Genomic DNA, 24,341 nt, shown 5'->3' with positions numbered 1-24,341 from the left:
TTACGTATATGTATTTTTGGTCTCGTCTCCTTCACCCCTTCTGTAAACTTTAACCACAGGTTCAAGTGTAATCACAGTCTAATAAAACCAAGAGATAAATCTTGGCTTGACAGGGATTAAAGGGCATCTTCAACCTCTCAGATACAGTGCCGTGAAAAAAAGGCTTTGCCCCCTTTCTGATTCTCTATTTTTGATACTGAATGTTATCAGATCTTCAACCAAAACCTAATATTAGATAAAGGGAATGAGTTTACAAATAACATGTATTTTATTTCATTAACAAAGTTGACTAACACCCAATATCCGTGTGTGAAAAAGTAATTGCCCCTTACACTAGGGCTGGGCGATATACCGTATTTTACTATACACCAGTATTTATGCACGAACTGGTTTGGGTTTTTACCTTGCCTTCTATAACGGTATTTGAATGTTTGGTTTGTTATATGTGATACGCTGTGTGTAACATCCATTTTTATAGTTTACTCAGTCATCCCTCTCCGCGCTCTCTCTCCATGTCGCTTTCCACAGACCTAGACCCACCCCGTCACTCAAGAAGCACATTTGTTGTTGCTTGACCACGAGACACTGTCGTTCAGTCTGCATGGTCAATACAGCACAAACAACAATGCTGATGACAACAATGTTGTTTCCACTGTGATCTAAATATAAATCCACAAGTGTTCTATAATTACAATATTAGTTTGTGTTTCTTACATTTGCAAACAGCTAGTTTGTATTTTCTTAGCAAGTTAAGCTAAATCGTGTTAGCCACTAATGCTAATCACTAGTTAGCTGGCTAGCTATACTAGCTAATAAAAGTACTGAGTCAGAGCAAACGTAGCTAGCTAATACAGCCTGATACCAGTACTGGTGGAGGCTTAAATCAGCATGTCGTTTGTGCAACAGTATCTTCTAAATCAAAGAGGAATAGACAAAGCATGAATATGTTGGCTATATGAATAAAGATTTAATGAAGCCAAAGATTATAGGGTCCCCTAAGACACTGTTAACTAACCTCCAGACGAGCTTCAATGCCAAACAACTCTCCTTCTGTGGCCTCCAACTGCTCTTAAATGCAAGTAAAACTAAATGCATGCTCTTCAACCGATCGCTGCCCGCCCGTCCAGCATCAATACTCTGGACGGTTCTGACTTAGAATATGTGGACAACTACAAATACCTAGGTGTCTGGTTAGACTGTAAATTCTACTTCCAGACTCACATTAAGCATCTCCAATCCAAATTTAAATCTAGAATAAACCTCCTACTTCTCAACAAAGCATCCTTCACTTATGCTGCCAAACATACCCTCGTAAAACTGACCATCCTATCAATCCTCGCCTATGTCATTTACAAAATAGCTTCCAACACTCTACTCAACAAATTGGATGCAGTGTTTCACAGTGCCATCCGTTTTGTCACCAAAGCCCTATATACTACCCACCACTGCGACCTGTACTCTCTCGTTGGCTGGCCCTTGCTTCATACGTGTCGCCAAACCCACTGGCTCCAGGTCATCTACAAGTCTCCGCTAGGTAAAGCCCCACCTTATCTCAGCTCACTGGTTACCATAGCAACACCCGTAGCACGCGCTCCAGCAGGTACATTTCACTGGTCACCCCCAAAGCCAACTCCTGCTTTGACTGCCTCTCCTTCCAGTTCTCTGCTGCCAATGACTGGAACGAACTGCAAAAATCACTGAAGCTGGAGACACATATCTCCCTCACTAGCTGTAAGCACCAGCTGTCAGAGCAGCTCACAGATCACTGCAACTGTACATAGCCCACCTGTAAATAGCCCATCCAACTAGCTCATCCCCATATTGTATTTCTCTCTACTCGCACATTCATCATTCCAGTGTTTAATTGCTATATTGTAATTACTTCGCCACCATGGCCTACTTATTGCCTTACCTCTCTTATCCTACCTCATTTGCACACACTGTATATAGACTTTGTCTATTGTATTATTGACTGTATGTTTGTTTATTCCATGTGTAACTATGTTGTTGTATGTGTCGAACTGCTTTGCTTTATCTTGGCCAGGTCGCAGTTGTAAATGAGAACTTGCTCTCAACTAGCCTACCTGGTTAAATAAAGGTAAAAAAATAAATACAAATTAAACCCTGAACATCACTTTGGATCCTACCCTGTCACAATAACTCATCCATGGCATTTTCATTCATTGTCATGTCAAACACTGTATTCAAAGTGCCCACTATTATTTATATTCTAAATATAGCATTATAATAAACATTCTATTTCCATGATTCCAAAAGCTCACCCAAGTGTTTTGATCGAAATCACAATTGCAACATTTGGTTAAAGGCATAGTATTTTTGCCCAAATCGTGGCAGTGTGGAAATGATCTCAAATGAGCGCAGAAAATGCAGAAATTAATGGAAACGCAGGAAATTATTTTAGGTTGAAGTTGAATTGAACAGTATAAAACATTCCAAATGGATAAAGACCCATTGAAAAAAAATAGAATAGGGTCACGCACTACTCAAAGAAAATGTAGAACTTTTATTAATCAAAAACATAAAATAAACGTCAAATACCGTCATAAATTTGAAAAATACCATATGATATTTTGGCCATATCGCCCAGCCCTACCTTACGCTCAATATCTGGTTGCGCCACCTTTAGCTGCAACGACCGCAACCAAATACTTCCTGTAGTTGTTGCTCAGTCTCACATTGCTGTGGAGCAATTTTGGCCCACTCTTGCATGCAGAACTGTTCTCACTTAGCAACATGTGGGTTTTCAAGCATGAACTTCTCGTTTCAAGTTCTGCCACAACATCTCAATTGGGATCGCTGTGGAGGAAGTGTGATGGTTTGGGGACGCTTTGCTGCCTCAGGATCTGGATGACTTGCCTGAATAAAAGGAACAATTAATTCAGCTCTGTATCAGAGAATTCTACAGGAGAACATCAGGCCGTCGCTGAGTGGAAGCAGTTCTGCATGTAAAGGTGATTTAAATTGATGAATGACGATGGATTAATCTAGTCAGCAACCAGGAGATCAGACCCACACCAAGACCCTCCTCCTGCCACTCAACAGAGACAAAATATTGCTTTTCGCCCCCACATGGACAACAAGCAGTTTCAACTCGCTATTTGCGTTTGAGCTGACATAAAATTGGTCGTACGGACACAGAAACACATTAAGACATTTTACTGTAATAGAGGAGAACTTAGCCTTTGTAATAATACCATTTATGTTTCAACTCCCAAATGTACAAGCAAGCTGACCCTACGGAGTATCAATGAACATGATTGTGGAAAATTAATGCTCAGTTTGTCACGAGCAGCACTGCGGTTAGTGATCAAAGCAAATTTTGTCACATGCTCCGAATACAACAGGTGTCGACATTACCGTGAAATGCTTACTTACAAGCCGTTAACGAACAGTGCAGAGTGAGGAAATATTTGCTAAAAGAAACTAAAGTTTTTAAAAAGTAACAACATAACAACAATAACAACAACAAGGCTATACACAGGGGGTACCGGTATCAAGTCAATGTACAGGGGTACGGGTTAGTCAAGGTAGTAGAGGGCATATGTAGAGTGTAGTGCTACGGGTCGAGTGAGTGTAGAGTTGATTGCTACGGGTCGGTAGTCATTTAGGCAGGTTACCTTGGCATTCTTGGGCACTGGGAATATGGTGGTTTGCTAGAAACATGTTGGTATTACAGACTCGGTCAGGGAGAGGTTGAAAATGTCAGTGAAGACACTTGTCAGTTGGTCAGCGCATGCTCCGAGTACACATCCTGATAATCCACCTGGCTCTGCGGCCTTGTGAATGTTTACCTATTTGAAAGGTCTTACATCAGCTATGGAGAGTGTGATCACACAGTCGTCCGTAACAGCTGGTGCTCTCATGCTTGCGTCAGTGTTGCTTGCCTCGAAGCACACACAGAAGTTATTTAGCTCATCTGGTAGGCTCATGTCATTGGTTGTGACATGGCTGGGCTTCCCTTTGTAATCCGTAATAGTTTGCAAGCCCTGTCACATCCGACGAGCATCAGAGCCAGTGTAGTACGGTTCTTAGTCCTGTATTGACGCTTTGCCTGTTTGATGGTTCGTCGGAGGTCATAGCGGGATTTATTATAAGTGTCCGGATTAGTGTCACGCTCCTTGAAAGCGGCAGCTTTACCCTCTAGCTCAGTGCGATGTTGCCTGTAATCGTCATCAAAGCACTTAATGATGAAGCCGTTGACTGGAGGTGGTATACTCCTCAATGCCATCAGATGAATCCCAGAACATATTCCAGTCTGTGCTAGCAAAACAGACTTGTAGCTTAGCATCTACGCCATCTAACTACTTCCGTATTAAGCGAGTCACTGGTATTCCCTGCTTTGGTTTTTGCTTGTAAGCAGAAATCAGGAGGATAGAATTATGGTCAGATTTGTTAAATGTAGGGTGAGCTTTGCACACGTTACTGAGTGTGGAGTAAAGGTGGTCTAGAGTTCTTTTTTTTCTGGTTGCAAATGTAACATGCTGGTAGAAACTCAGTAATTAGGCTTGTTCGTGAATAAACAGTTATTTTTGAACGGATCTTTTCGGTGAACGTTGGGAACTGAATCACATCGCTGTACATACAGCTACTAGTGTTTTTGTGGCTCAAAATAACAAATTACCTGCAAATAAATAAAAACAAATCTAAAGAGGGTGAATCCTCATTGCAGAAATCAATAGTGGGGAGAGTGCGTCATTCTGCTCCACACAGAGCGATCTATTTATTTATCCAGGTAAAAATGTATTTGAATGTGGATTTCACGATCTGATATAATGGAAGACCCCTTTTGGGGCTTTACATTGGAGATTAGCACATTTTCCTTGGTTCTAGATTGATTTTAAGCATTTTGAACGAGGAGCCATTTGGGAGCCTAATGAGCCGCAACGGAGGCTCACCGAAGACTAGGAAAGCCCATCACTAATTGCGGTACCAGGTACCGCTGGCAGCATTTTAGCCACAGACTTATGTACCTCGCTGTCTAGTCTGTTTTATATACTGAACAAAAATATGAAACTCAACATGTGAAGTGTTGGTCCCATGTTTCATGAGCTGAAATAAAAGATACCAGATATTTTTCATAAGCACAAAAAGGGTGAGCTAAGGAGTATTTCTGTCAGTATTAAAGCCCTTTTGTGGGGAAAAACTCATTCTGATTGGCTGGGCCTGGCTCCCCAGTTTCTGCACCCCTGGTCAGTCATGAGAAATCCATAGATTAGGACTTAATTCATGTATTTCTATTGACGGAATTCCTTATATGAACTGTTACTCATTCGAAACTTTGAAATTGTTGCGTTTATATTTTTGTTCAGTGTAAATGTGCAATGAGCATAAAATAAGCATTTGTGTAACAAATTGGCAACATTCTCATTCATGTAGCTGGTTCAGCTGAAATTCTCACCCAGTAATGAAGTCTGTTAGCAGATGAGGGAGCTTTGGAAAAAACACCTTTTCAAAAGTCAAATCTGAGCTGCCAATAAGCAGCAGCCTCCAAAAGCATGACGATAACCTATTACCAGGCAAAAGTAAATGGGCCACGTTGTCTTAGTTTTTAACTAGGCCTACAGTTCCTTTTGAAACAGAAAAGTGAATGCTGCCATCATTCCATCATTGACTGCAAAGAAAACAAAACCCACTGCTTGCAGACAGGTGTGATACTGCAGTGTGGGTCTGTTCTCCTGGTTGCTGATTAGATTAAGCCATCGTTGACATTCATCAATTTAAAATCACCTCTAGACCCGATTTGGCAACTAAACACTGACTTAACTTCAACAGATCAAATACGGTGTTGCTGAGGCAACCAGGTAAGGGAGGAGAAATAAAGATATTCTCCGATAATTTCGTATACTTTTTAGCCAGTAGTTCTGAAAGTAGAGCCCACGAGCCAAAAGTGTGCACCACGTCATTGCGCGCTCTCTGGCACTACTGTGTGTGATTCTTATTATCTGTCACTCAAATGTTGAGGGGCTGAAGCTCATTGGCTAAACTAAATTGCTAGGGGGCTGGCCCACGTCGGGGTAAAGGTAGGGGAAAAGCAGCTTTCAGAAAACAGGCGCTTTTAAAGTAGGGATTTCGTGGCTAATTGAGGTAAGGCAGTAATTCTGCTCAGAGATTAGCCATGCATGAACTAAACATTGATACATCCAGCCCAAAACTGGAGCTTAAAAAAATAAAAAATTAAAAAAAAAATATTTAAAAAACTTACGTCACCAAAAGGTACCAGAGCATGTCTAACAGTAACACACACAAAACAAACCATTTGAGTGTGTGTGTTCTGAGAGACTGAGCAGAACAAGGAGGACGCTATAAGGAGGGTTATCATGCATGTATAGATAACATGATGCTTATTCAGCTTTTTCCACAGAAAACTCTCAGTGAAAAGTGATGCCATAACAGCGAGTGAGAGAAATACCATAACAGCTGTATGGAACAATATGGCCACAACACAACACTTAGGCTAACGCTGCAAGATTTGTTCCATGCTCCTCTATGTCTTTTCACACAATATGATTGTGTGCTGCTGATATATAAACTGATTAAGTGAAAGAGAAAAGAAAACAGGTAATGTAAACAATCAAGCGTATTGTCCTGCCAAAAGCATAAACACACTGTAATGAGTGAGATCGGACAGGCATTAAGCCAACTGGGAGCTGTAGGGAATTAGCACAGAATTTAGACAGAAACTTGGAGAGAAAAAATGCCTAAAATGTCCTTAATGACGTTTTGGCATGGCGGCCATGTCAGCCTGCGCAGTTTGAGCCCTCTTGGTGTGGTCTGAAGGTTGCCTAATACCCATCAGCTTTAGGTTCAGTCACAGCGGGCAGTTTTCCCCTTTTTCACACCGTCATGCCGAACTAGACCGTACTGTACTAGCGCAGTAGGCCTACAGCTCCTCGAACCAAGCTGAGGACATACAAGACCCCAGTCTCGTATGTCCTCATTATCCAAGACTGAGGGAACACAGAGAGGAAACAGCCTGCTTACAGCAGACCAGTAGAGAGCATTGCAACAACCTGTATGAGTTTCCATCAAGCTGCCTGAACCTGCAGATTCCATACGGACAGCTTGCGATCCAATGCAGATCACACACACGCCAACTCCAGAAATAACACTATCTTAAGAAGGTATGATAAAGGAAGACATGTAGACGCCAGACATTTTAGTCCTCTATGGTGCCAAGATGTCAGTGAGGTAGAAATTATGCACAAAACAGCTTTATTCAGGAACAAACCGTGGCGTCCATGTTTAAAGGGAAGGAAATACTAATTTAGGCCCACTCCAAGTGTTCAATTAAAGACACTCTCCCCATACCGGGTTTGATGGCACCATATGGTCCCTTGGCTGAAGGAAGCCAACTCTAGAATGGGGAGGCAATCATTGACTGGTAGTCCACTGAACAGCAGAGCTCACCAGGGTCCTGGCTCAGTCAGAGCAGAGCCCGGTTGGTCCCCACAGTGTGTGAGGGACCATGGCTAAATAGTCAACTAAAATCAGTCTCGTTAGAGCGCATAGATGCCGAGTGGGTACATTTGATACCCGTTCCATTACGACAGAGGTACAGTTAAATAAATAAAAGTCAACAGGGTTCCTCTCCGTCTGCAGTGATTCATCTGCTGCTAACAGACAACACATTCCAGGTCTACTACACATCATACACAGATGGATGAGTAGGATGAAGCGATGCATGGATAATGAGCGTTTTGTTCCTGCAGTGACAGGACCTCCACCAGCAGAGCAGCCCCAGCTACCCTCCTGCTCATCACAGGCCTCGTCTGTCCAACCCAATGAACTATAGACCCCCCTCATAGTCAGACAAACATCCTGCTGTTCCAGTTTGGTCTCCACACTGGTCTGCCTGACCTGAATGCATAATGACCACAATCTCCATCCCTGGCGAGGAGCAATTCATGCTGGGACATTCTGCTATGTGTTACAGCCCCTGCATCAGAGGTCAATGCAGGGCCACGGCTACAGATATTGGCAGTTGGCAGATATGCTGCGAGCTAGGGGAGGCTGGGACATCTTTGACTGAGACAGCGAGAGCGAGGGTGGAGAAGCGTTTTCTCAGTTCAGTAAGGATGTGCTTGACAGGCTGGCTCTGTTTGGCCAAATGAACCAGTTGTCAGCTTTAGCCTAATTTGTGAGTCAGCCATCCCTATAGTTGAGACTTGGTCGAGACTGAACGCCCTGCCAAGTCACAGCAAGGTCTCCAGGCCATGTTTACAAACACTGAGACGCTGCTTAGCAACATCAGTAAAATACCAGCCAAGGAATGTTTAAAAACGTAACACATGAGAGAAGGTGCAGCCATAGACAAATAGCACAGTGAATTAAACCGTATGTCCATGAGTAGTATTTGAAGGCAAGCTGCTGTCAGATCAGTTCTGTTGAACAGGTACTATATCACATAGAGCGGAATGCACAACTTCATGCCATGAATTAGGCCTCACACTTTTCTCCAAACAAAAAGACAGGGAACGTTTTGATAAAAAGGCTATTTGACCTCTAAAACTAAGAAGAAAAAAAAGTTGTTTCATGGCAGTATGCAAACTTCTCCACACGTAAAAGAAAACATTGAAGGGGCTACATTAGGCTACTGCTCTGAGGACAACTGAGAGCCGGACTGGCAGTAGATTGGTGTGATATACAGTACCAGTCAAAAGTTTGGACACACCTACTCATTCAAGGGTTTTTCTTTATTTTTACCATTTTCTACATTATGTAATAGTGAAGACTTCAAAACTATGAAAAATACATTTGGAATCATGTAATAACCCAAAAAGTGTTAAGCAAATCAAAATATATTTTATATTTGAGATTCTTCAAACAGCCACCCTTTGCCTTGATGACAGCTTTGCACACAGCTTGGCATTCTCTCAACCAGCTTCACGAGGAATGCTTTTCCAACAGTCTTGAAGGAGTTCCAACATATGCGGAGCACTTGTTGGCTGCTTTTAATTCACTCCGTGGTTCAACTCATCTCAAACCATCTCAATTTGGTTGAGGTCGGGGGATTGTGGAGCCCAGGTCATCTGATGCAGCACTCCATCACTCTCCTTCTTGGTCAAATAGCCCTTACAAAGCCTGGAGGTGTGTTGGGTCATTGTCCTGTTGAAAAACAAAATGATAAGCCCAAACCAGATGGGATGGCGTATCGCTGCAGAATGCTGTGGTAGCCATGCTGGTTAAGTGTGCCTTGAACTCTAAATAAATCAGACAGTGTCACCAGCAAAGCACCCCCACACCATAACACCACCTCCTCTATGCTTCATGATGAGAAATACACATGCGGAGATCATCCGTTCACCCACGCCGTGTCACAAAGACAACGACGGTCGGTTGGAACCAAAAATCTCAAATTTGGACTCCAGACCAAAGGACAGATTTCCACCGGTCTAATGTCCATTGCTCATGTTTCTTGGCCCAAGCAAGTCTCTTCTTATTATTGGTGTCCTTTAGTAGTGGTTTCTTTGCAGCAATTCGACCATGAAGGCCTGATTCACACAGTCTCCTCTGAACAGTTGAGATGTGTCTGTTATTTGAATTCTGAAGCATTTATTAGCAATTTCTGAGGCTGGTAACTCTGCAGCAGAGGTAACTCTGGGTCTTCCATTCCTGTGGCGGTCCTCATGAGAGCCAGGGTCATCATTGCGCTTGATGGTTTTTGCGACTGCACTTGAAGAAACTTTCCAAATTTAAATTTTCCGTATTGACTGACCTTCATGTCATAAAGTAATGATGGACTGTATTTTCTCGTTGCTTATTTCAGCTGTTCTTGCCATAATATGGACCTGGTCTGTTACCAAATAGGGCTATGTTCTGTACACCCCCCTACATCGTCACAACACAACTGATTGGCTCAAACACATTGAGGAAAGAAATTCCACAAATTAACATTTAAGGCACACTGGGATTTTACAACTGTGGTATGTGACAGTGATAGCTAAGTGTGCGGGGGAGGTTAGGTGTGTGTAACAGAGCTCGGTCAGACAGTCTTGCATGACGGAACGCCGTAGCCTGGCTATCCTATCCTCTACAGGAGGATATCACATACTTCCTGCTCCACAAAGCATCCTCAGTCACCACTGGTGGTGAATAGATTAAATCAACCAGTTTCCAGGCTGGACCTGCACTACTGTATTCAGTCCTAAAGGGGTCTCATTGAATGCATACGTCAATGTTCACAAATACAATAGAGCACCAACATGAGTAGAGGTACTGATGCTTGATAGGTTAAAGTGATCCTGTGGGATTTTGACAATGAGGCCCTAAACTTCCTCATACTGGACAGACATAAAAGTGGTAACCACGAGTTCATCAGACTCTGGGGAAGTAGATAAAGAGCCTCATTGCCAAAATCCCAAAGGATCCCTGTAAAGGTTAGCCAGGGCTGGGTTCTCCGATAGCGATGGAACATAGGCTTACGAGTGTTTAATTGATGCATCGTTCCTACAATGGCCGAAGATATAACATGTTTCCCAAAACACCACGCGGACAGAACCTTCGCTAAGTGCATCGTTGAAGTATGTGTCAAAACTGATAGGATTGAAAGATAAAGCTGATCCGAGAGCAGCGCTCTCTATTAAAATATTGCTTTAACATTATAACTATTCCACAATACTGATGACAGATCAGCTCCGAGCTGCATCAAGCTAACTAGTGGCAAGAGCCGACCAGAGTCTGGGCCTCATCTGCCTAGTAACCCCACCAGCTGGGCGACAGAGGGTTGTTACCAATCTGAGTCTCAGCCATGTGTCACTGTTCCTGAGGGTGCCTTGTCATTCCCTCTACTGTCTCCTGGGTCATGTGGTTCACTGATCGTAGAACAGGCCAGTCAGATCACAGGGGAGGGGTCGACCTGCCCGTCTCCTTTACACCCAGCAGGGCTGAGACTGATGTTGAGAGACAGAAAGGAGGACCACCAAGGATCACACCATGGCTTTGGCTGCCACTGATAGGCCAGGACCCTCAGCCTAAGGAAATGATTAGCAGGAAATGGAACCAGTGTGACTTTTTTGAATCCTTCCCTGCATACCACTACTCCCCCCACACACACACAGAGAGTTTGAGGGATAACCTGTATTGATTTCAGTTAAAGCTGCAAAATGCAGAAAATCTGAATTTCCTGGTTGCTCAAATTTTAATAGTTTGCGACTAAACAAGCTGTCGTTGTGTAGAGAATCATTGTGCCATCTAAACCGCTGTGAAATATATTTTCTATTACCCAAAATATTGTATTTTCAGTTTGAAGCTGGTGTCCAAAACAGAAAGTAAAAGACAAAAACCAAACTTAACGGGAAGAATAGAAATAGTGTGCATAGAACAGAGCCGCTTCTTAAACTTGCTTTCAATGAGAATGACAGATCTATAACTCAGATTTTTATGTGAATTTGATCAGGTCGCCCAAAAAGTTACATATTGCAGATTAATGTTGCACAGCTCTTTCTGAGTGGTAAACTGAATGGGTTACATGCCAGAACACACCTGATATTTTATCTGTTTCCAGTTACTTCCTTACAGATATATGATAACTAAGAGTTTCACACTTCTCTTACCTGTCCATGCAGGCCCCCTGTCCTGTGTCAGTGTCACACAAAGTGCCCTTATGAACCAGGGAAAAGAATGCACACAGAGAGAACTGGCAAAATGTCACCGACAGACATGGCAGCTCTGCTTCTAGCTTCTAAGAAACTTTGTAGTGTTTTGGGGGGGGGGTTGTGAATTGTTAGATATTACTGCACTGTTGGAGCTAGGAGCACAAGCATTTTGCTACACCCGCAACAACATCTGCTAAATATATGTGTATGTGACCAATAAAATTTGATTTGACCGAGTATAGCATGTGAAGTAAAATCAGTTATAACTGAAAAATTCAGCCTATTCCCCCTTTCCTTGAGAGCACAGAGTTAGAGGACTCCTCTCCCCTCCACCAAACAGTCAAAGAGGAGTGCTGGGGAGTGGGGACTGCTGCCTTCTATTAAACCAAGGCACATTGTTATGCTCTGACATAAGGCTGGGAAGCAGTTACTGAAAAGAGGTGAAGAGAGTCAAAAAGAGGAGCGCGAGACCTTGTAGTTGCCCGGAGAGAACGCCTTTTATTTCCCTTGCAGCTCAGTCACAATCTAACACCATACATGGTTATGTTCATGCATCACAATTAGGCCTACTACTACTACAGGTTGTTTTCTGCATAGAAATTCTCGGGCAGGCAGCCTATTGTCTGAACAGTAAAACTAATTTGGGATGGAATAAGGTTCCGTTTAAACTTAAGACTAAAGCCAGACAGATGTAGAAAATATCAAATGGACCTATTTATTTTGAAATAAGATCATCTTTGAGAACTAACAAGTCACCAAAATAAAAGCAAGACGAGAATTTAAAATCCCTATTTATTTTTTTTACAATGTTTGAGTCACTCAGCATACGGCATGGCATAATGTATTATTGCAGGAAATAGGCTTTAAAACATCTACATTTTGTCACTGCGGCTAAAAGGAGAGCCTCAAATTTCCAGTCAGTGATTGCACCATTGGCCACGCCCATGATCACACCCCTATCACACCCCATTTTGATGCAGAAGAAAACCCGGTTCTAACAGCATGGTTACCTCATTCTGTCTACGGTTATCAGTGCAAAAACTGGTTTGTCAATAAGAAGCCTGCCACACTAATACGGCCCCACCCAGACAATGTTCCACAGGGATCGCTGCAAAACAATACAAACAAGGAAATAGAGACAGTATCAGTCTGAGGTAAAGGTTGGTTTACTGATCAATCTGAATCCTGAGTAAAGGGAAATTGTACACAGACAGGGAAATGAGGAGGAAGGGCCATATCCTGTTTGATCCCAATCCCCCCCACCCACACTGACAGATCAGGTCAGCATCCTCTCTGCTTTAAAGTCCCATCATGCCTCTCCCTCTACCTGTGAGAGCCACTGACAATATAAGACAAGGGACTTTAAAAAGTACATGGTACAGTACATGGGGTATTGGCAGGAGGTCAACCAAAGCCAAGGTGAACAATGTCAATCCAAATAGAATTCACAATTTTCTTTCAACATACCGTCACTACATAGTGGTTACTTGGGAACCAGACCGGTGCTGATGTTATCAAGCACTCAATTTCATAGCTCACTGCAGGGATCCCAGCTAGATTTGACCAGGAAATCCCAACAACACACACAGGCTCTATGTGAAGAAGCGAGGGGTAAAGTCAGCCAAGGAAAAAGATCAGAATTAGAAAAGGATCAAATATGATGGAACCACTTCATAACACACATCATCAACATTTGAATCTGTTCAATCACTAGGCTATATTCACATTTCACAACACACCTTGGTACTGATTCAAACTCAAGAGAAAAACTTGGCAAAAGTGGCCAATAAAATAGGACACATAAACAGAGGAAGAAAAAGAGCAATGACCATGTTTTTCAAACACCTGACATGTCAGAATTTAACCAGCAATGTGTGTGTTCTTTACAAGTTATGAAAGATGTTCCATTTGGTAATTTTGTCAATTGAAAGCTATTTGCCCAGAGGATACTAGTGATTTACAAAGTTAAGCAGAGAGAGCTTATTTTGTTGACAGATAATAGGCCTCGCTTCCTCAACTGACAGGACGAGCTAAACGGCTATGACATCTCAAGGAAAGCAATGTCACAACCTATTTGATGATGAAATGCATAATAACTACACCACATGCTATAGCTGTATGGTATTTGTTTGCCATCTGTTTGTCAGTGAGTGCACATTAAGTATCCCTAATTAAATAACTTACCAACAATTAACCACATAGCCACCACACTGGAGTGGAGGCCCCTCTCTTGCCACAGAGTCTGCCATCCATGTTGTCCCAATGCTTTTCTTTCTGTACCATCACCTCAATGCTCTCCATGTACTTTTGCCACACAAAACGCATGGAGAGATACCAAACATGAAATCCCTTTCCTGTAACCAAAGCCACAGTGAACTACTGTAATCAAATTCCATCTACATTCCACCGCTTTTCTTAAATGAGATAAGGTGCTGCTTTTTCACCCCTCTCTGCCCCTGGGTGACCATGTGGCCTGTGCTCTGCTTGTTGTAAAATACCATGCGGGTACAATGTCTGCAGCACAGTTCAATGGAATGTTGAATTATTTTACAAAACATGGGACTGGGAGGACAAAGGCCAAGAATAATGTATCCTGCAAAATACAGACAAAGCCAGTGCAAAAAGACAAAAGACTGGAACTGCTCCACTCATTTCCCTACCTATCTAGGCTTGGACGAATCAGACATTCAAACGGCACATCAAATGTCAAGTAAGGACAAGGCAGCATTCGCCATTTCATCTTGTTTTTAAACTGGAACGTCAGAATCTGATACAGGATCTTGCCAGGGTCTAGCCTAAACTATAACAATGAAAGATGTAAAACGTCTCAAATGAAGGCCTTCGTCTAAGCATGTACTAATCCCACTTCATTCCAAGACTTGAGAGCCCACGCCACCAATCCTATAAAGCTACTTAAATCAGGACAGGCTTTAGACAGACCACCTAGGCCTAGGTTAAATGTTCCCATCACAGCACAGGATTTTAAAGTGCAAGGTTCTGTTGTGTTACATCCGCCAAGACAATGAACCCCAGTAAATGAGGTAAAAAATAAAAATAAAAAATAAGCTGTGGGCAATAGTTGTGATGAAACAATCATTATTTTGACCAGAAGAATACACCACAGAAATCATGCTGAATGGTGTGCTCATCCAATCCGTGCATGATCCTGGTCACTTACCAAATAAGTCACATCTACAGTGCATCCAGAAAGTACTCACACCCCTTGACTTTTCCCACGTGTGTTAGAGTATTATGTATAGATCGTTGAATCCCACCTAAGTCAAAGTGAAAGAAACATTAACTTTTTGTTTCTTTTTTTACATCTTGATTACATGTTAGAATCATCTTTGGCAGCAATTACAGCTGTGTGAGTCTTTCTGGGTATGTCTTTAAGAGATGTGCACACCTGGATTGTACAATATTTGCACATTATTTTTTAAATTCTTCAAGTCCTGTCAAGTTGGTTGTTGATCATTGCTAGACAGGCATTTAAGTCTTGGCATAGATTTAAGCAGATTTAATTCAAAACCGTAACTAGGCCACTCAGAAACTTTCAACGTCATCTTGGTAAGCAACTCCAGTGTGTATTTGGACTTGTGTTTTAGGTTATTGCCCTGCTGAAAGGTGAATGGCTCCCAGTGTCTGTTGGAAAGCAGACAACCAGGTTTGACCTGTGCTTAGCTCTATTCAGTTTTAACTCCCTTGGTGATGACAAGCATACCCATAACATGATGCAGCCACCACCATGCTTATAAATATGAAGAGCGGTACTCAGAGAAGTGTTGTGTTGGATTTTCCCCAAACATTACACTTTGTATTCAGAGCATAGTTGATTTCTTTGCCACATTTTTTGCAGTTTAACTTTAGTGCTGTTTTGCAAACAGGAATATTTGTATTCTGTACAGGCTTCCTTTACACTCTCACTTAGGTTAGTATTGTGGAGTAACTACAATGCTGTTGGTCCATCCTCAGTTTCTCTCCTATCACAGCCTTTATACTATGTAACCGTTTTAAAAACACCATTGGCCTCATGGTGAAATCCTTGAGCGGTTTCCTTCCTCTCTGGCAACCGAGTTAGGAAGGACACCTGTATCTTTGTAGTGACTGGGTGTATTGCTACACCATCCAAAGTGTAATTAATAACTTCACCATGCTCAAAGGGCTATTCAATGTCTGCTTTTACCAATAGGTGCCCTTCTTTGCGAGGTATTCGAAAACCTCCCTGGTCTTTGTGGTTGAATCTGTGTTTGAAATTCACTGCTAAACTGAGGGACCTTAAAGATAATTGCATGTGTGGGGTACAGAAATTAGGTAGTCGTTCAAAAAATCCATACTACTTATTCTGACTAAAGAAAAATGTATTCTTAACATATGTAGGGGTTGAATACTTAACATTGCAGCTTTTCATTTTTAATTGTAAAAACATAATTCCACTTTTACATTATGGGGTATTGTGTGAAGACCAGTGACAAAACATCTCAATTTAATCCATTTTAAATTCAGGCAGTAAAAACAAAATGTGGAAAAAGTCAGGGAGTGTGAATACTTTATGAAGGCACTGTAGAGACAGACACATCACATGCTATCTTGCCATCAACCTCAAGTTCAACAAATCTCAGAGCAGGTTTGGCAGCACACAGAAGAGGGCAAAGGAAATGCAGCGGACAAAAAGACCATTATGCTGCTTTTAGACGAGGGACGCAAAAACCATCATACCAGTCGGTATAGCAGGACAAGAAAGCAAGAAAGAGGGTGACGGCAAAAGCAAGCCAGCACAACTGTATGCATTGCTATGGTGATTTCAGTAAACAAACAGTGCAAATCAACATCCAGTACAAAACAACGTTATGGCAGATGGCAAAAGTTGAAATATTTGAACTGGCGGCAAGTCCCGTCTACCGCGGCAGCTGACGACATTCACCACCAGCCTCAACGGCATTTACCACGTGCTCTCATGAAAACAATGACATCCGGTTCGCCGTCTATCTCATACCATCTAAAAACGCAGCATTACAATTGGCATCCCACAAAACAGGAGGAGGATACTATTAGCAAGTCACCAACACCTTTCCATGATGGGTCATGTTTACGGCACCAAGGTCCAAGTGCCTAAACAAAGAGACCGTCTCCATCCTATTTTAAACACTTATGTAAAACTCCTGCTGGCTATGCTGTTAATCACTGAATGGGATACATTTATCATATGCCTGTGTGAGGGTTAGGAGTTACAAAAACTGCTTGTCATAGTGCATCATGACTGAATCATTAATGGTGTTGGGTATGATAATCTCATCTTTAAATCTTTAGTAATGTTGTATACAAAATCTCTGAAAGACATATCTAAACATACCCTATGTTTTTTAAAATCATATTTGTACTTTAAATCCATGATTAGACCAGCTTTTGTCGGTTTTGCTTATGTATTTTTTTACAAATTGCCTAGTCTGTTTATTTCAACAAGTGTTATTTCTGTATATAAAACATGCCCGTTTGGTTTAAAAACATCTGAATAAAATAAATCTGTTAGTCCACAAATGAACAACCAGCAAGAACTCTGAGCACAGAGCAGGTGTGCATGATGATTTGACAACTCCACAGGGCAGAAAAAAATTGGCTGAATAAACCACCAAATGTAATGTATAGGGCTGTAGGCTTAGTTAGTTGCTTATGTGTACTCCAAATCGTTATCAAAATCCTATTTAAAGTTGAAGCCTTTAATTTTCCTGTAGAGGAGTCGTCATAACCTCGTCACCTTGGGGATATGGACTCAGATGCACTTTGCACAAAGAACCTGACACTAACTTAATGTAGAACATGGTTAACAGAGTTTTGAATTCTAAGTTACCAATAGACAGAATTGCTAGCTGAAAATGTGTGTGCTCTTGTGTTCTCGTGAATTTCTTAAGGACGTTCATCTTGGAATCCATTCATACAAATGCGGTTGGAGAAGAGGGGTGTTAGAGGACTCAACGTCGCCAACCCCACTCTCCACGAATCCCAAACCACCCCCGCCCCTACCAAATCACTCAGAGGGCCATTCGTTGTCACGTGTTGCTGACGAAACTCAACAGGGTGGTGACTTCCAGAGAGTGGCAAGGGGATCAATAAACCAATCAGCTTGGGGGACATCGTGACTTGAATGGTGCAATTAATGTTCCACTTTTAAATAATAAAACAAGTATGGCATTTTAATTAACAAATTGCTTAAACTCCAACCACATCGTGGTGCATGTCGGGATAGCACTTAGCTCTGAAGCCTACAGCCTTGATGGCTTGGCGGAAGAGGCTATCGGAGGGTCTAATTATTACCCTCGATAATGTTCACTCACTCAGCTTTGGGACACTTGTGCATTATGGTGGAGGCGCACATGAATGCGCAAATGGAAGGGAACGGGAGTGATTTGGGATTCAGTACCTCTCCCTGCTGCATCCTCTGTAGCCTAACACTTCCTTGCATCGCACGCTTAATTTCCCTCCGCATTCTGACCCACTTCCTCTCCCAGCTGAGCTATAGGAGGCAGGGGAGAGACTTCTAAGGAAACGACGGTGTGATCTGAGGGGCCAGCCAGCCCGAGGTTGATGTGTCCTGACATCCAGACCAAACATGACCGTGGTGTTAACATGCGCCCCTCAGGTCCGACTGACAGCTAGCAATGGCCAGTCCTGCACCCATGACTCACACTCAATCTCTCCAATGGAAGGGAACTCCCAAGCTACTTATGAACAAAACTAATTGAATAAAAGTGTGTTGAGGAGGATCAAGGCTAATAATTTATAGGCAAGTTAGTTTGTTCTGAAAACCAAAATCCAGTAAAAATCTAATTGGCCTGTTAAAGGTCAAAATGCTACTTTAACAGACTGAAAAGTGTAAATGCTGATAAAAGCTATGGCTGTTCAACACATCTAGCCAAGTCACACAAGTAGGTTGGCATTATACATGGACATTCATGGTGACCCATCACCGCCCGCCGCTGCTAGAAGGCAAGCAATAGAGGAATGTTTGTGGGGATCAGATACAAAAGGGGGATGCATAACGTCTTTATGGTCTCACTAAAAGATCTCTTTCTCCACTTAATTTGACCCAATCGGTCGTTGAAACATAGCTGTGTCGGTAGCGCAGCTGTGCTTTGCCTTGACCCCCCTTCCCTTTTGCTGAGCATTATTCAGCTGCAACTAACGTTAAGCTTGCTAGTACATTATTCATTCTCCCTTGGTCCTCCTGACTACACCAAACAAATTCTAATTACAGAATATTATTTTTCCAGACATAACATAAGACAAGTCTCATCTCAAGAAAGCGCCGCCAGAATTACATGTATCGTTATTAAGCCTATTCCTCTAACTATTTAAAATAAATTGTGGTGCAATCATTGCAACTATGTTCTTAAATTATCGACACTTCTGCGGGTATAATGCGCTTCGGTCAGGGAATTATTTTATCGGTGGACAAAATACTTTGATTTGATTGTGCTCAAAATTGTTGCAAACACACCAAATGACATTGTGAGCTGAACGCTGAATTAACCTCAACTCTCTGAATCAAGACTTTCCAGTTACCTAAATATTCTCCCATTTCGTTCAGTTTGAGGCTAAATTAAATTACCGTCTTCATCCTCTTTTTAGTGGAACCGCAGGTTAGTTTGATTCATCAGATACGATGACGTTGTCGTGGCTAATATACCCCACCCCAACTGGCTGCTCGACTGGCCATTCATTCCGCATGGAGGCTATCATAAATATTAGAGAAACAAGGTAGCTAACTAGCAGACATCACCTAACTTAGCTAGGTAGACAACTCCTTGACGTTGAAAACGTGGCGATCCTAATTCAGCTAGCCAATGTTAACTGTACTAGCTAGCTAACGTTAGCTTTCTTAACTGAACCCAAGCAATTGCCTCGCTAACGTCACTTAACTAAAGCGTAGACGGCACAGTTGAATACAATCAACCAAGCAGGAATGTCGCTTACTGTGTGTACAATATTAGTAAAGATAACGCAACAAGACGTACCTTCCAGATCAAAGAAAAAATAATATCCCTGACTGTTGAATTATCTAAAATAGGACTGCCGACGTTTATCCAGCTGAAGCCGCTGACAACTCGCCTGTGCTCTTTTCCACTGTCACTGCTGCTCCGGATACAACGCCCTCCCCCTATCCCCGCCTCAGTTATGGCATGCCCAGGCATTTTTGGACAAGAGCACCCACGGTGGTGTCATAATACCCATAAAACCTAGCGGTCAAACTGGGAAATGGGGCCAATCGTTTTTCCCTTAGAGAATTTTAGAAACACTTAACATAAGGTCTGTGCTTCGTGTAAGCTTACCCTGGCATGACGTTTTGATAACCATATAAAATCTCTCTCGGACAGGGTGACTTTTATCAATATATTCAGCTCTTTTTACTCTCAGATTTGAAAATCTAATTAGCATCGAAGTAGACCTCATGCAAGACTACAAATCCCTGCAAACTCTTGCACGTCATCTCTAGCTGACACCTTTGCTAATTGGTAGTGTCAATTTTAAACTTGTACAAGCCATTTCAAATAATTGTCAATGTAAAGAAATGCATTACTAAATTTAGTTGATAGTTGATCCAGAGATTCTTACATTTACCTCGATTCGCCAGATCATAATGACAAATGTAGTTCTTTATGATAGCCACATTAGCAGCTAATTAGCATTTCATTTTTGGAGGGTAAATGCAGGCGAATAAATTGAAAAGTCACTTTGTCCTAGAGAGATTTACACAGTTATCAAAACGTCACTCCAGGGTAAGCCTCCAGGAAACACAGCCCTTATTTTAAGTGTTAATAAATTCCCCTATGGGAAAAATGTATGGTGTAAAAACGATTGGAACTATTTCCTTGGTTGACTGCTATGTTTTATGGGTTTTATGACTCATACTGTGGTACTCTATAGGTGAGCAGCAGCCAAAGCCACCAATCATTGTTAGAGCTGGGTCTGGTATAATTAAGCAGTAACGCCGGAGGGGGTGTGGTATATGGCCAATATGCCACGGTTAAGGGCTGTTCTTATACTCAACGCAGAGTGCCTGGATACAGCCCTTAGCCGTGGTATATTGGCCATATATCACAAACCCCCGAGGTGCCTTATTGCTATTATAAACTGTTTACTGACGTAATTAAAGCAGTAAAAATAACTTTTGTCATACCCGTGGTATACGGTCTGATATACCACGGCTCTCAGCCAATCAGCATTCAGGGCTTGAACCACCCAGTTTATAATAATACATACAGCATATGTATTGTTTCAGTGTGATAAATGTTAACGCCTGCAAAAATCAAACTTGTGGAGCAAAAACCATTGCATAATCCCCCCTCTCTTTTCTTTTAATGGCAGACGTTAAACAATTTGAAGACATGGGAGTGGTTGGTGAACTGTAGCTATGCAAATGTCATCCAGACTCATGGTGCGTTACTATAACAGCTACCTCTGCAGCTGTTGACAAAATATTTCAGGCATTTTAGCTATTAGATTTAATAGATCATGAATTGAAGATCGAAATTGGGGAGAAAAAGAGTTGTCCAAAAAACAATAATGGACCTCAGGACTTTTTTTCTAGTTGCCACAAGATGGCATCATTTTACAAAGCCACCGTTAGCGGAATAAGCCACATTCTACAAATATTACAAATAGCAGCTTTATCCTATCAGCACACCAAATGTTTACCCGAGCCACGTTGCTTAGGGCCACTAGATGAAGGTAGATCTGAGGGTATTGGGATACATCGCATAACTAAGTAAAAAATATATAAACAAATTATTTATATACAGTACCAGTTAAGCGTTTGGACACACCTGCTCATTCAAGGATTTTTCTTTATTTTACTATTTTCTACATTCTAGAATAATAGTGAATATTATCAAAACTATGAAATAACACATGGAAAGTGTAAAACAAATCAATGTTTTACATTTGAGATTCTTCAAAGTAGCCATCCTTTGCTTTGATGACAGCTTTGCACAATCTTGGCATTCTCTCAACCAGCTTCATGAAGTAGACACCTGGAATGTATTTCAAGTAACAGGTGTGCCTTGTTAAAAAGTTAATTTGTGGAATTTCTTTCCTTAATGCATTTGAGCCAATCAGTTGTGTTGTGACAAGGTAGGGGTGGTATACAGAAGATAGGGCTATTTGGTAAAATAGCAAGTCCATATTATGGCAAGAACAGCTCAAATAAGCAAAGAGAAACAACAGTCCATCATTACTTTAAGACATTTAGGTCAGTCAATACGGAACATTTCAAGAACTTTGAAAGTTTCTTCAAGTGCAGTCGCAAAAACCATCAAGCGCTATGATGAAACTGCCTCTCATGAGGACCGCCACAGAAAAGGAAGACCCAGAGTTACCTCTGCTGCAGAGGATAAGTTCATTAGAGTTACCAGCCTCAGAAATTGCAGCCCAAATAAATGCTTCAGAGTACAAGTAACAGACATCTCTACAACTGCTCAGAGGACAGCGTGAAATCAGGTCTTCATCTTAAGATTACGCCGACAGAGGGCTACCTCGCTTCTAGTCCTTAGCAAACTTTGCCAAATTGTGTTTTTTAATGTATTTAAGACATTTAAATGTGTTAACCGTCGCAAGGCTGCCGGCGCAGACGGCGCCCCTAGCCATGTCCTCAGAGCATGCACAGACCAGCTGGCTGGTGTGTTTACGGACATATTCAATCAATCCCTATCCCAGTCTGCTGTCCCCACATGCTTGAAGATGGCCACCATTGTTCCTGTACCCAAGAAGGCAAAGGTAACTGAACTAAATGACTATTGCCCCGTAGCATTCACTTCTGTCATCATGAAGAGCTTTGAGAGACTAGTCAAGGATCATATCACCTTACCAGTCACCCTAGACCCACTTCAATTTGCTTACCGCCCCAATAGGTCCACAGACGATGCAATCACCATCACTCTGCCCTATCCCATCTGTACAAGAGCAATACCCATGTAAGAATGCTGTTCATTGACTACAGCTCAGCATTCAACAGGCCCTTGGTCTCAACCCCACCCTGTGCAATTGGGTCCTGGACTTCCTGATGGGTCACCCCCAGGTGGTGAAGGTAGGAAACACCTCCACTTGACTGATCCTCAACACTGGGACCCCACAAGGGTGTGTGCTCAGCCCCGTCCTGTACTCCCTGTTCACCCATGACTGCGTGGCCATGTACACCTCCAACTCAATCATCAAGTTTGCAGATGACAACAGTAGTGGACTTGATTACCAACAACAGCGAGATAGCCTACAGGGAGAAGGTGAGAGCAGTCGGAGTGTGGTGTCTGGAAAACAACCTCTCACTCAACGTCAACAAAACAAAGGAGATGATTGTGGACTTCAGGAAACAGCAGAGGGAGAACCCCTCTATCCACATCAACAGGACAGCAGTGGAGAAGGTGGAAAGTTATGTTCCTCGGCGTACACATCACAGACAAACTGAAATGGTCCACCCACACAGGCAGTGTGGTGAAGAAGGCGGAACAGCGCCTCTTCAACCTCAGGAGGCTGAAGAAATTTGGCTTGTCACCTAAAACCCTCACAAACTTTTACAGATACACAATTGAGAGCATCCTTTTGGGCTGTACTTAAAAAAGTATTACCTTTATTTAACCAGGTAGGCTAGTTGAGAACAAGTTCTCATTTACAACTGCAACCTGGCCAAGATAAAGCAAAGTAGTTCGACACATACAACAGAGTTACACATGGAATAAACAAACATACAGTCAAAAATACAGTAGAAAAGTCTATATACAGTGTGTGCAAATGAGGTAAGATGGAGGGAGGTAAGGCAATAAATAGGCCATGGTGGCAAAGTAATTACAAAATAGCAATTAAACACTGGAATGGTAGATGTGCAGAAGATGAATGTGCAAGTAGAGATACTGGGGTGCAAAGGAGCAAGATAAATAAATACAGTATGGGGATGAGGTAGTTGGATGGGCTATTTACAGGTGAGCTACGCGCAGGTGCAGTGATCTGTGAGCTGCTCTGACAGCTGGTGCTTAAAGCTAGTGAGGGAGATATGAGTCTCCAGCTTCAGTGACTTTTGCAGTTCATATCCAGTTATTGGCAGCAGAGAACTGGAAGGAAAGGCGGCCAAAGTAAGTATTGGCTTTGGGGGTGACCAGTGAGATATACCTGCTGGAGTGCGTGCTACGGGTGGGTGCTGCTATGGTGACTAGTGAGCTGAGATAAGGCGGGGCTTTACCTTGCAAATACTTGTAGATGATCTGGAGCCAGTGGGTTTGGCGACGAGTATGAAGCGAGGGCCAGCCAACGAGAGCGTACTGGTCGCAGTGTTGGGTAGTATATGGGGCTTTAATAACAAAACGGATGGCACTGTGATAGACTACATCCAATTTGCTGAGTAGAGTGTTGGAGGCTATTTTGTAAATGACATCGCCGAAGTCGAGGAACGGTAAGATGGTCAGTTTTATGAGGGTATGTTTGGCAGCATAAGTGAAGGATGCTTTGTTGAGAAATAGGAAGCCGATTATAGATTATTTTTGGATTGGAGATGCTTAATGTGAGTCTGGAAGGAGAGTCTACAGTCTAACCAGACACCTAGGTATTTGTAGTTGTCCACATATTCTAAGTCAGAACCTTAAAGAGTAGTGAGGCTGGACGGGCGGGCAGGTGCGGGCAGCGATCGGTTGAAGAGCATGCATTTAGTTTTACTTGCATTTAAGAGCAGTTGGAGGCCACGGAAGGAGA

The 24,341-nt window shown here is 42.3% G+C and overlaps 1 protein-coding gene across 2 annotated transcripts in view; it reads right to left on the bottom strand.

The window, feature by feature from the left end:
* LOC139576691 (coronin-1C-A) overlaps positions 1 to 24,341 on the bottom strand; it is a 69,346-nt gene that overhangs the window by 34,319 nt on the left and 10,686 nt on the right. The window contains exon 1 of one of the 2 annotated variants that reach the window (XM_071403035.1): positions 19,625 to 19,762. The exons of the other annotated variant lie outside the window; for it this stretch is intronic. The gene's annotated coding sequence lies outside the window, so the exon portion shown is untranslated. Of the gene's footprint in view, positions 1 to 19,624; positions 19,763 to 24,341 lie in introns of those variants that run through there. 2 annotated transcript variants of the gene reach the window in all.

Source organism: Salvelinus alpinus, chromosome 5, assembly GCF_045679555.1.
Source record: "Salvelinus alpinus chromosome 5, SLU_Salpinus.1, whole genome shotgun sequence".
Classification (NCBI taxonomy): domain Eukaryota; kingdom Metazoa; phylum Chordata; class Actinopteri; order Salmoniformes; family Salmonidae; genus Salvelinus; species Salvelinus alpinus.
This window is presented reverse-complemented; position numbering and strand designations above follow the sequence as displayed.